Raw genomic sequence first — 13,906 nt, forward strand, 5'->3', positions numbered from 1 at the left:
AGACTTAAATTTGCATGCAGAAGCAAGATGTCCAATTTTCTTACAATTAGTACATTGTTTCTTTAAAGCTGGGCTAGAGGGAGTAGTTAGCAAGATGTGTTTTTGAACCACACCTGAAACACTGAAAAGATCTTTCAGCCTTCTTTGTCTCATTTTTTTTGAAAATTTTGTCTTTATGAGAAACCTGAGTAAAGTGTTGAGATACTTTGTTTATTGACTCAGAAATAGTAGGCTTGACTAGATTATTACTAAGTTCTTTTGAAGCAGAGACATATCTCTCAATGCCTCTTGGTAACTCTAATGTTTCCTCAAGTGAAGGATTCCTACAGCATAATTTTTTTTTTTTTAATCTCATTGTTAAAACAATTTACTACTAGTTGGTCCCTTAAATATTGTTCAATAGGACCCTCAAACTCACAAGACGCAGCAAGAACTCTCAATTCTGCTAAGAAAGTGTCAATGCTTTCATGTTCTCTTTGTTTTCTAGTATAAAATTTATGTCTTTCAACAATTATACTAGGTTGATCTTTAAAATGCTTTTCCAATCTCGCAATTGCCTCAGTATATTCATTCCAATCATCAGAAGGTGGGCCCAATATTGCAGGCTGATGATCAAAAATTCTCTGTCCTTCTGCACCCAAAGCGCTATATAGCAAGGCATTTTTCCTGATGGGAGGAAATTTCACTCCATCAATGGCTATAATATAGCTATTAAAGGATTTAAACCATTGGACCCATTTAATCTTAGGAGTGCCAGGCTCAGGGAGAAAAGGTGAAGGAAGAACTGCAGTTTGCAAGGCCATAATGAAATGTGAAGTAAATATCAAAATGTGGCACTAAAGGAAAGTCACCCAAATGAGAATACTAATCTAGAGAAGAAAAAATAAGGTAAATGCAAGAAACACTTTAAATCTAAATGTTAAATCATATTGAAACATCTGAAAGGAAAATGAAAATTAGCTTGTATAATACCCTAAAATGAAAATAAGCACATGTTAATTAAAAATATTAACAACACAAAGTTATTTAGTAGGTAAAGCAATGTCTATAAAGAATAACTCAATGTCGATGAAGCCGTGCATATCAGCGTGAAAATGCATAAAAACCTGTAAAAGAAATATATAAAAATCTATTCTTTTGTGGTAGGAAATAATACCAGTTAATCATTGAATCATTACTTCAAACATCAAATCCATGTAGGCGAAGTGCTTCTGAAGAAAGATTGCTTCGTAAAGTACTTCCGATGAAAGATTGCCACATAAATAATAAGATGGCTGACTCGTTGAACAAACAATGCAGCGCAGCGTAGACACGCAGAAACGTGCAGTCAACGAGACAAAGAATGAAGACAGTCTACGGCGTTCGCACTCGCAAAGAAACCAACGTGAGGAACAGTAGGGGAAAGAAGTCACCGCCGAATGTCCAAGCAGAGCTCCGGAATGGAACAGTGAAGAGCGCTGAGGAGGATGACGAAAATGGATGCAGTAGTGTTCCAAATCAGTCGGTAAGGATTTGAAAAATGCTGAAATGTTCACGAGTGTCCAAATAGAAGTATTTCATCAAAAATGCAAAATAAAAGGTTTAAATAAGCAGGAAAAAACTGAAATCTTGCGCAAAATGTTCAATTTTCAAATGAGCAGCTCTACGAGTATTAAATGCAGCGAAGCTCCCAGTAGTAAAATATTGATCTATAATGATAGAGCTTAAGGTGAAGGAGATAAATAAAAGAAAGCTCAAGTTGAGGATTAAATGCTACGAGCCTGCATCGAATTAAGTAATAAAACTCCCAGTAGAGTAAGACCCAAAAGCGCAGAAAAATATTTAAAAGCTTGTGAAAATGTTGAATGTTAAGCTGTAAGTAGTTAATATATTTATCAAAAACAACTTATCTCAAATTGGGGAATATAATCTTCTTAAAGATGAGCAAAACTTTCAAAAGTATATTTGAAACACTGTAGGTCTGCTGGTAGGATCTTCTTTAGGCAAAAACGATGGGTTCAGGGAGTGCTGACTTGACCACCTCGTCGCCAAATTTATGTTGCATCCAATGAAGAGATGAGAAGGTATTATAAATAAGAATAAGATTTATTCTTAAACAAGTGCAGCACTCAGATCCAAGCAGCGTGTTTTTTCAATCAGCTACAGCTTAAACTGGCTAGTACAAACCCAACATTCTAAACTCCTAAGCACTTCCAATTGAAAGATGCATTGACAACACAGCATAGTTAAAGATACATGAATGAAAAAAGTAATTACAAAAATAATGAATAAACAGAAATAATAAGTAAACATAAGATATAACAGTAGTCTATCAAATATATTGGCCTGTAATGATCTGACAACTGTGCTTTTTCCGAATTTCATAATGACAATCATCGTATCTAAAAGTAAAAGACAGAAGGTAAAGATTCAACTATTTGCCACAAAAAAAGTTAAAATGTGCTTGAGGTTGATAGAAGGAATGTATAAAAAGTGAGCATTATAGCTATGAATGCTGTGCTCCATTACAAAAGAATGATGATGTTTTTTCCCAACCAGTTTGATGTAGGGTTTTTGGATGGATAAACATTTCAATCTCCAGTTGTTGGAATTTGGGTTACTTTGTTTCAAAAAATATGTTTTTGTTCAAGTACCACTAGCAGATATTTGATACTAAAATCTTTGTACTCTTTATTCTGCAGGTTGTTCGACACCCGATACAGTATACGGGAAAATTGGTGATTTGAATTGAAACTCAGCAATAATCAAGCCCCACCACCCTGGTATCATGTCTGCCCCCATCTCTGGACTGGACTCGACTCCCCCCGGGGCCCGCTGCGACCGACTCTCTCTCACCTCAATTATTTTGGTGTGTGCCGCCCGCCCGCGGCCACAGCCCACAGCACAGAGAGACAGTACAGTACTGTAAGGCACTGAACAGGGCAGGGCAGCAGGGCCCCGGCCAGGCCAGGCCAGGCAAGAAGAGTGGTGGTGGCCTCCATAGTCCACTCCTCGACACGATAGGAGGGGCTGGGGCGGTGAGCGCGCAGCCGCAGCATGTAACGCGTCACAGGTCACACTGGCTCAGCTGGCTGGCTATGGTGCGGCGGCGAGAAGGCTGGCCCAAAATCATGTTACAGGGCCGTCATTGGTTGCGGCTGTGCGCACCGCGCACGCTACCTGATTGACGGCCCTGTGAGCGAGGCTGGGGGTGGGGGCCCAGAGTTGATGACGTTGTGATTGCTAATCGGAAGTGGAATCAACCGACATACATTTATAATTAAATGCATGGTCTGCTACTGTGCTTAAATCAGAATGGGAGATCTGATTTACTGTCACTGTCCTGTCCGACTCACCGCACGGCCGGTCCACGGGTCAAAACTCAAAGTGTCTCCTCCTGGAACCGTGGGTATGTGTTAAGCAGCGCTGCGCCACCGGCACGCCCCCCCCCCCCGAGCTACGCGGGTGCTCAAATAGAGCCTGCTGCCTTGCCCCGCTGACAGATTTTGCCTTCAAGAAAACAGACTAAAGGCCTGATTTAGATCTTGGCAGGACTTCCATCATCCCTCTGTGGTGGCGGTTACAAGTACTCTATCGAGTTAACGGGGTCCCACACGCTGTATTTAAATATGGGCTGGTTCAACCGCCATCCGCATTAACAGACAGTTTACAATCGTGTGAGCGGTTCACCGCCGGTCACAAGGCAGACTCCTCTCCTGGCTAACAGTACTCCATTCCCATCAAGTCAGTGGGTTTGCGGCAAGCCTATTTAGATGTCCCCATTGTGCTGGTGTTGTCATAGCGGCTCATTCCTTACAGTTAGTCCCTGGTGAATGGAGACTGGTAAATACTACTTATTAATGTGCCAATACACATATAGAAAGGGAAAGAAAATGGGGCTTCAAGTCGCAACAATCAGATACCTGCCCAAAAAACGAGCCCACATCCCCTTCGCTCCACAAAGGGTCCATAACAACCAGGGCAGAGGGCGCGGATACAGTTTTCCAAAAGGCACTATGAACGATTGGTTCTTGCAAAGAAGAAATGTTCGCAGACGTTCGCTAATGCATTTACCTGCTCGGAGGTAACAGGTCAGATGAAAAACAAGTGGGACTACAAGTCCCAGCTTTCCAACGATGTCACTGTTATGAAGTCATCACGGGCGCCCACAGGAACTTTCAGCCCCTATGTATACCGTCTCCCAAAATCAGTCCGGCACTCTGCGGCGGACAAGTAGACATATAGGTACTCATGTGGTGCTCATACATCGACGAAGTAAGTAAGTGCATGTTGAAATGGATGATTGATGTAGGAATGGTAGCCTGCACGAAAAAGTATGTATTAATAGCATTGGTGGCACCGAGTCAGAACACATGACGTGCCCGGGAATGCCTACTTGGTTTACCAACAGTGCAAAATGCCAAACCCCCCCTGCCAGCAAAAAAACTCACTTCTTAAAGTTGTGGGACAGAGATTACCACAGCAAGTAAAATGCGACCCAATAAATGTGTCCACTCGATACATATCACAGGAAGTGGGCGAACTCAAGCACGAGACCCGCGCACATTGCCCTCAAGGAGCACTTTATAAAATTAAGTCTACAACTGTTAAGGGACCATACTGTAAAGTAAAAACGGAAATGTACGAGAACCCCTCTCACATGGTTCTCTAAACAAACGAAAGCAACCTATTGCGCATTGAAACTGCATTGGCACATTTCATGAGCGTAGACACGGTACGAAGTAGTGGCATCTGGCAGGGGCCAAACAATATTAACTTACTCCTTAGAGACAGAAGAGACTCCAGGAATGTGCATAATTAAAATAATTTGTAATGTGAAATGAATGGAGTGCTTTGTCTCACCCTAATGAATGTTTTTGACCTGCAACGAGTGTAACAATAAGACAGCACCACTCTCCAGGATCGCATGATCTTTGAAAACCCAAAATCTAGGGTAAGCATAACAACTTGGATGAATAGTTTTTCCCCACGTTTTGTTTATCCCACAATTGTCACTTTACACTTTGTCCACAATGGTTGTATGTTAAAAATGTATTAAATTATAGGATATATCCATGATAACTAATGGTTGGTCCTTGAAACAAAAAATATATTTTTTAACCAAAAGTAACAGTGAATGAACTTCTCTGTAGACATAGCAATAAATGGAATGTTGTACCTACACAGGAGACATATGGCGGCACCAATCTCACCGTTTTACCCCCGGGAGGTGTTCTCCTTTTCCCTTCTCCCCCCTTTCCCTCCACCTTCCTCTTAAGGCAAATAAATCATGGACCTTCATAATTCATGAAAATGTTTATAGATACGGACCATGTAGATAATTTGGAGTTTCATTTCTTCTAGGGAATAACATATATGGTCCTTCTTCAACCTCGCCAACCCTTTTGTCTTGTAAAAAATCCCCAAGAACAGAATGATCATGGTGTGCATGCATTTTTAAGCAGGGATACACACTGCAAGCCCTGATGAAGGCCCCATACCTGAATGGGCTCTAAGCAAGGGCCAAAACAAGTTGGCCAAAAAACAAAGCAGGTTTAGTTGGACAATTGCATTCAACAAAAAACCTCAAGATTTTTATTTATTTATTACCGTACCCTGTAGGTATTTTTAATAATATACTTCTCCTCTGGATCTTTGCTTATCCAGTTTGGATTTATCTAAGAACTCCCATTCCATCTTTGATTGAGTCCGCCCTGGTGGTACCATCCTACCAGGGTGTGGATAGGTGCTGATGATGAAGCATGTCACGATCAAGTGAGTGAGGCGTCTAATCCAATACCTTTGGATATCCAAGAGGTTTCATGAAAGGATCGATTAATTGAAAACAAATCAATTTGTGGAAACATTCTAGGTGCATTTTGTGTGTGACTAATACACATATATGTTGTGTTTGTTACTAAAATATATGTAAATTATGTGTTATTCCCCTTTTTGTACATATTTCATTGAACATAAACAACACACACAATGTTGACTGCACACCCCAAGCACCACAAGCACATCACCCATAACCACCACCATCACAACAACAACTTTTTTAAGTGTCAATACAGGTGTCCATATTTTACCTTGATACGTTGTAAAATGAACACTGATTCATTACACATAAGAAAGAAATTGCATGGAAGAGTAATAGCAAATTACACAAGGCTAAAGAATTGTCAACACGTGATTCATAGTAAGTTCAGTGTAAAAGAAGCTTACCTTAGATCCCGGCGACAACGGAGCTGAGTAGTGTCATGGTCAAGTAGCAGCAGCAGCAGCAAAGGGAGGACCTGGACAATGGGGTTCAAGACAGAAACGGAAGTGGAAAACAGGAAAAAAGGTACGTTACTGCCTCATTTCCTTTGTTTCCGCCAACTCAAAGTAGGAGGTATCTCCGCCAAAGTTTCTTCCACGTGGCAGAAAGGCACATCATGATTGGCCCGGCAGTAATCTTGGCTGGACTCCCACTGGCAGCCGCTTCTGTATATGATGCAGTCGGCCCAGGAGCAAAAAATCTGGTGGAGTATGCATCACTCAGGCAGTCTTTAATCCATGAACCCCCAACATCTAAAAAGAGTGTGCAGACTGATAAGTGGGTGGGCGATGAAACCGTTGAAAAAGTGAAGGTGGTACCAGATCTGCCAAGATCTAAATCAGGACCTAACTGCCAAGGTAAACCCTCCAATCAGGACGAACCTGGTTGGTGTATATGAGCTGTGCTCCATCACCGTCAGTCTGGCACCTAGGACACAGTCTATAGCGACCATTGACTACCATTAGTGCTTTGTGGCACTATTATAACTTAAAGCTTTAAGAATCAATTTTTCCATCTCCCCTAATTGAAGGTTTTGTATTTTTTGGTGCCATTTTACTATTTCAATTGTTCTCTGTTTGTCTAAATTGGAGTGGGATTGTTATTATGTTATAGTTTTGATTTATTGACTGTTTTGCTATGCTTTACACATTTTCCTCAATTAAGCCTGTCTGCTACATGCCTTTGCTACCAGGGGTTGAACTGAGGATTAAATTATCAAAACCTTTGACTAGACCTAACAAGATAGTGACCTTATTACTTGTAGTGGACTACCATCCACCCCAACTAATAATTCACTTTCCTCGCTAGAAAACAATCCTGCCAATTTTACACAAATTCTTTATCACCTGCCTCCTCTTGGCTGTTTCAGAATATCAAAACGTAAACGAATGGCTGGTATAATTTTTTCGAAAAAAGGTGGCAACCATAGTAACCTCTGAATCTTTTCCTTATGGCATGAGAACCTAAAGAGATCTCTCTCTCTGAATCATCCTGCAGTTATGTCTGCTGAGCCCCACTGTGACTTTGGCCGCTTTGCGTATTATTCCTGTTTGAGTAGACATGCTGTGTGGCAGACGGGAAGGCTTTTTACTAAGACTGTGTTATCCTTCCAGCAATCACACACATACATTCATTGGGTACATCAGATATGAAGTTGATATAAAGCGCCAGCAGAGTCTAGGGGTCAGATTCATCAAGGTTTTGCGTTGTTCTTGCGCCTCTCAACAGGACCCCAGGGCAATGCAAAACCTAAGTGAGATTTATCAAGCGCAAATCGCTGCCTTGTGCTACTCCGCGCCAGGGAGGCATTCCATGGGGGAGGGTGGGTGTTCCCATGTATCCACCTATGAATTTTGGTGAATTCACAGACTTGCCATTAGTAGTAGACCTGGGAATGCGTCAAAATGCTACCCCTTCCGAGGTGAGGTGTAACAGGGAGAAATATCGTATCATTCTGTAGCACACATAGAAAGAGGAAAAGGCCTCTCCGGATTGTTTTTGTGCGGGACGGTGTTCCTTGCTCCACAAAAACAATCCTGCCTACAACATAGGCACCCTTGCAACATGACGCAAGGGACCTGCGTTGGTGATAGGCGGCCAAAAGTGAGCCAGCACTAGGAAAGGACAGGAATGGGCAGTTTAATGTTAAGTATGGCATATTCCTGCACTTTCCCTTTCACGCAGAGCAGCAAGGTGGGTGCCTGTTTTGCGCTGCGTGAAAGATTGTTAAACATGCCCCTATATGTCTCTCTTTATCTCTTGCTGCCACCCCCTCCCTCACTGGATTCCTAACCTCACTAAACAAACTTGGCCATCAAGTCTCTAGAATATACAAACTAATTCGCCCACAATCGTCCCCCCTAACCAAACCTCTCCAGCTCTATTGGGACTCTTTCTCAACCACACCTACCTCAGAGCCAGAATGGGCCAGAACTTGGGAGTCCACCACTCGCTACAAAATAAGCCCTACACTCTCACAAACCAAGTTCTGGCTACTCCACAAGGCCTTCTGGACGCCTAGGAGGCTCTTTCTGCATAAAATCAGGGACGATGACACATGCTGGAATTGCAATGGTGAGGGAGGGGACCTTGAACACTTAATTTTCAGATGCCCATGCGTCACCTCCTATTGGGACAGGGTCTTTGATCTAATTTCCAAAGCCCTATATATCACCCTCCCAAGGGAATTCTCAACGCTACTCTTCAGTTTTGCCAAAGCCGCCACACTCAATGATAATGATAAAGCCCTACTCGACCTATTACTGACGGCTGCGGTTAAAATCGTACTCAACAATTGGAAAAACACTAACAGGGCTTCTTTCCCGCATTGGCTTAACTGGATCACCAATTTAAGAGGAGCCGACAATATAGCCCTCGCCTCTACCCCGTGGCGTCCCCCTCTCAGAAAACTCTGGTCCTAGATGACTACTTTGACCTACACAAGCCTCCTTGATTCACGATGGCCTCACGACCTTCCCGTACTTCCACCTTCCTAATTAACATGCTGTAGTGGTAATGTTATCACTCTTAACTCTGTATTCCTACAGTCATATAAATATAGATGCAACTCTCCTATGTATAATTGTATGTATAATTTAATGTATAACTTATGATTTACTTAATTTACTGTAAAAATGTGACACGATTCATGTGTATTTTACATATGCCGACTACTATTCTGTTTTGTTTACCCTATATGTATATTTATCTTTTTTTAAATTCTTTATTCTGTTAATATTTTCTGTACAGCTGTATATCTCTTAAGCTCCTAATAAAAAAACTTTTGAACACAAAAAAAAAGACATGTTTTTGACAGTCGAAATGTTATTACATATCATGCTTCCTAATGAAACACGTTGCATTACCAAGGTTTGTATTGAAAGAAGCCATAAATTCGAATAACCATAAACCACTCACTGCATTTGCATTGTGGTCTAAATAATGGTATTTTATCATCGTTGCTTCTGTGCAAATTATTCTGGAATTCATAAACTTTGGACAACGAACAGATGGGCGTTAAATTTGCTCACATTTATTTCCACGTTCCTTTACGTCACCGGCCTCTCCAAACCGATCTTTTTTATAACAGTGCCACCTTGTGGTTAAAGAGAATGCAACTAGCCTAGATCGCATGAGATTTCTAGTTAACATTTGCAACGCACATCGTTTTCTTTTACTTTATTGATATAGTATGGTCTTAGCTCCCAGGAGCAGAGGTGCGTTTTACAGAAAGCAGTTTATTACAGTTGGAGTATCACCGTACAGGGGGTTGTGGGACACTGCAGAAACCAACACATGATGGGGACATATACCTGGAACAGTATAGCTTTTTCTAATCTCACATTTTTATTCCCCACACATTTCCTGATTGACTCTTTTGCAGAGGACATGGGTTGCCCTGAATCACACCTTTTGTATTTAAGTGTCAAGGCTGGATTTAGAATTTATGTTTCCGAATACTTCTAAATAGAACAAAGCTACCAGACAACACATACCTGCCCAAGATGGGCTCCTAAAATGCATCCCCAACAGAACCCTAAAATACAGTCCCTATAGGCAATAAGTCTCTTGCAACAGCATATATAGCCTTTTATAATTTATTTTGGGATTTCGTAGTCACTCTTTGATCTCGGTAAAACAACAAACTAATGGGAGGTAAATAATGTTATAATATTGCAGTTTGTCTTTGGGTGAGTCTAAAAAAACAAATTGACAGAGGGAGCCCTTGAATCAATCTCGGCCACTGGCGAACGTTTGGACCTACATTCCATTCCATCTTTTGATGCTCACGGTGTCACCGTAGACATATCGAAAGCAGTCTTGGTCCCTCTCATATATAATAATTCCAGACTGAACTGCCGGGCCAGGTCTCCATCAGAGAGCAACCTCCTCTACACATTTTCTTAGTATTTTTCTTGTTTTTACAAAGACAGACCAAACATCAAAAAAGTTCCCCTATGGACGAGGGTTGAAAAAAATATTTCACAGTTTTACTTACTTTGAATGTGGTGATATAGTCTCTCTTGTCATCTTTCATCTCCCATTTTTGCTTTGTTTCAGATTGTTATTCTGACCAGATTCAATTTAGTTACAATCACAGAAAAGGAGAGCTATGTTTTCTGACTACGGTTTGAAAAGTGTATAGGGGATGTTTGCCCGAAATCTCTTGCATTAAAGGCTCCGACCCATGTTTATGAAGCCTTAGTGTTCTCCTTGTGTCACACAAGGGCAGCACAAAAAATCTGTAATATTTACAAAGCCAGCGAGGCTTGATTTGAGTGGCTTTGTAAAGAAATGTAACGCAGGGCATCTGCTGCGTTAAGTAACATTTCAACGCGGGAGGTGTACCATGGGTGGAGTATGGGTGTTCCAGAGACTTGTAAACCTGGGAATGCATTAAAATGGTACGCCTGCCAAATGAGGTGCAACAAGTAGAAATAGCTTTGTTTCTCATTGTTCTAGTGAGAGGAGAATGCCTCCAAGTATTGTTTTTGTGCAGGAAGGTGTGTCCAGTGCAAAGAGAGAGCAGAAATACTCCATATCGATTTAAATATGGAGCATTTCTCACTCTCTCTTTCACACAACACAGAGCAACAGCTTTGATTCCTGCCCTGTGTTATGAAATGTGCCCCCCTGTTAGGTTCTCAGTCTGAGCCTATGGGCCAGTAGATTTGTTCAAAGCAAAACTGTTGTGATTTACTTTAGCTTTTATCCAGGGCACAAGTCGTAAAAAAAGAAGTGGGGGGACGCGGTCACCGGAGGTGACGTCACACCAGGAAGTGACGTCACGAAAGGTGCCGAGCTCCTCGTCCCAGAGAGGCCAAAGAGTGAAGTCCAGCTGTTTGGCAGGGGGGACGGCGCCCCCCCCCCCCCCCCCGGTAAAATAAGTGGGGGACACCGTCCACCCGCGTGGTACCCCGACTTAAGCCCTGCTTTTATCCACCTCCCGCTATAGTCACTTAATCCACCAAATGTTGGAAAAATGCGAGGAAAAACATGAACGCACGTTTAGCTTTTCCAGAAGCTACACCACAACAACACAAGTATAACTTCTGGGAAATATCAAAGTACATTTGTGAAGCTGCATCTAGAAATATGTTTTGCCAAATGCCCAATATTCAAATTTGAGCAGTAGTGCACATTGAGGCTGATTATAAAGAGGGGAGGAGATGTGTATTCTGGTCAGACATCGGAGCAGAATTCATCATGAAGGATTTAGCTGCCATTACCTGTCTCTTCAGTACTCTTGGATTTTTGTCAACTCCTACTTAGCGCGAGTGGATGTGTACAGGGGTCTTACCTGAGAGTATTAATGCAGCGGCATTACATTTATTTTGTCCCATCAAAAGGAGTAAAAATACATATTTCTTAGATCCTGTGACATCTTTCCGTATCCTGAGCGCCCTGCTGATTTAGGCCATAACTTGAAGTGTCTGAGCCACGCTCTTGAGTCAACAGTTTCCAGACGTAGAATGATATAAACTTCCGTCAAAAATATAAATAAATACAGTTAATCTTATAAAAAGACAAAAACAGTTCATCATACAATAAAGCAATACAACTGTGCCCCACCCATCCAATGTTTCCTAGCCATCTTAAACATGACCTCACACCAGCCCCATGCAATAACAAACATAAATATTCATGCTTGCAAACTGGAGGTTTCATATAATCTGTGTACTCTATGACCAGTGCCCCTAGAATTATATGGCAGTACAGACCCAAATTATGTGGCATGTTTGACTAAATCATGGGAAAAGAAAAGGCAAATAATGCAGTATCAAGAAGCACATTCTGTGCCAGTATTATCTCACTATTTTGTCATTTTAACACACACTTGTTCAGAAGGGATCCAAATGCTGTGCAGAAACCAAGGGCAGCGGCGTAGCATGGTCCGGTGCGGAACATTTCTTGTCACCCCAGGCTTGACAAAATGGCAAAAATATGTGTTTAAGACACATATTTTTGCCATTTTTCACCCCCCTCAGTGATGACTCCTGAGGCGGCCACGCCCACCGCACCCCTTTCCTACACCACTGACCAAGGAGCTCATTTACAAGCCCAGTTCTCTGATGGTTCACCACTTTTAATGACACTCCAGCAGCGCACATTGCTGAGCCATATCTACAAGGCCAAGTAAAGACACCATGCATGACTTTTCATGGCCTCATAAATATAGTGCGAGGCAACACAGCGCAAGTCGCTGCATTGCCTTGCACTGCGATAGGGAGGAGTGCCACGGCGTTACGGTGGGTGTTCCTCCGTAACCCCCATGGCATTTGACACATTCCCAGATTTACAATCTGCATAAACCTGGGAGTGCGTCAAAAGCCTACGCCTCTCCAGGGGTGGCATTTCTAACAGTTGTTTTTGTGAAGGAAGGTGTCTGTTCCTGCACAAAAACAACCTGATTGTAATGTGGCCACGCTTAAACCATGGTGCAAGGGCGCCTGCGTTGGCTCTAGGCAGCCATTTGTGTGTTAATGTGTAAAATAGGACATTCCTGCCCTTTTTTCATTTGACATAGAGCCAGTGGCGGATCCTCCATGGGGGCGTTTGGGCGCCGCCCCACTGCTTTCTCGCCGTGCGAGAAGGCAGAAACAAATAGTAGATAACTACCATTTGTTTCTGCCTTCTCGCACGGCGAGAAAGCGGAAGTTCCTTCCTGGTTGGGAAAGTGGGCGGCGTTACTCGAGGGCAGGGGGAGTGGCTTTCCCACTGTTGTTAATACTGTCTGTTTGGGCAGCCAGAGAGGCTGTCCAAACAGACAGTATGAACTGTATTAAGAATAGTGGGCAAGCCGCTCCCCCCTGCCCTCGAGTAACCCCTCCCACTCTCCCTGCTCTCTGTATGCTGCAGCATACAGAGAGAAATGACGTAGGTAGGGCAGCCGGCCGAACCAATCACATCGCTGTGCTGTGTGTGGTGGTGGAGGGGAGGGAGGCTGCCTGCGTGAGCGTGACGACGAGCACCATGGGAAATTCAAGGACAGGATGGCCGCGGGTGTCGGGATTTAGGAGTCTGGAGTCGGTACTTGAAGGCGGGAAGGAAGGTAAGTTAAGTTTATTGACTTCTTTACCCTGCCTTTGAAAGGACTATGCCTACGTAACGCCCGTATGTTTTCCTTCTGTTTGCTTTGTCATCCTCTCTCCTCAATACCATTACTTTCTAACTTCTTTCTCCTACACTGCTTAGTGCTCGCCATTTTCCCTTGTTTACAACATTTTCTTTTCCAATCGCTCCTGTGTCCCTCCCCATCATCCCTCGCTCCATTTAGGACTCCTTCAGCTTGCTCGCCACATTGCGCCGTCCACAACTTTTACGCCCTGCCACTTTCAAATGTCACCAGCCGCGACTGCATAGAGCAGCGCAGCAGGAAGGCTTGTGACGCTGCTCTATGACAGAAATAAGTAAATGAGGGCCCAACGGTTTCCTAAAGAAGAGAAGTATACTCCTTCATCAGTACCTACAGAAAAAAGTTATTCACCAACCAATACTAATTTTAACATGCATGGAAATACAGGAGCACAATTTCATTAACATTGTCCTTTCCAACTCGCCACATGAAATAGTTCACACGAAGCATATGATAGAGCGCGCGAGGTC

The sequence above is a fragment of the Lissotriton helveticus genome, chromosome 10, assembly GCF_964261635.1.
Source record: "Lissotriton helveticus chromosome 10, aLisHel1.1, whole genome shotgun sequence".
Taxonomy (NCBI): Eukaryota; Metazoa; Chordata; class Amphibia; order Caudata; family Salamandridae; genus Lissotriton; species Lissotriton helveticus.